Consider the following 701-nt stretch of genomic DNA (forward strand, 5'->3'; position numbering starts at 1 on the left):
CTCCAGGTCCATCCATGCTGTTACAAATGGTAAAAGTTCCTTCTTTTTTATAGCAGCATAGTATTCCATTGTGTAGATGTAACAGTTTTTTAATCCACTCATCTGCTGATGGGTACTTAGGCTGTTTCTAAATCTTAGCTATGGTAAATTGTGCTGCTGGGAGACTTGGGGGGAAGAGATCAACCAAAGAACTTGTATGCATGTAGGCATAACCAATGGACACAGACAATGGGGGGATTGAAGGCCAGGGCTGGGGGGCAGGGGCAGGCTGGGAGAGGACAACACAGAAAAGGGGACATATGTAAGACTTTCAATAATAAAGGATTTTTTAAAAAAATAAAATAAAAATCATGGTTTTAAATTAAAAAAAAATTATCTATTGTCAGGCATGCTATCCTATATAATAAAAAGGTAATATGCAAATTGACCATCATGCACTCACACAAGATGGCCGCCCCCATGTGATCAAAGATGACCACCCCCATGTGATCAAAGATGACCACCCCCATGTGGTCACAAGATGGCTGGCAGGGAGGGTTTTGGGGGGGGTGACCAGGCCAGCAGGGGAGGGCAGTTAGGGGTGATCGGGCCGGCAGGGGAGCAGTTAGGTGTCAATCAGGCTGGCAGGGGAGAGGTTAGGGGGCTATCAGGCTGGCAGGCAGAAGTGGTTAGGGGCAATCAGGCAGGCAGGCAGGGGAGCG

Source organism: Myotis brandtii, unplaced genomic scaffold, assembly GCF_000412655.1.
Source record: "Myotis brandtii unplaced genomic scaffold, ASM41265v1 scaffold38, whole genome shotgun sequence".
Taxonomy (NCBI): domain Eukaryota; kingdom Metazoa; phylum Chordata; class Mammalia; order Chiroptera; family Vespertilionidae; genus Myotis; species Myotis brandtii.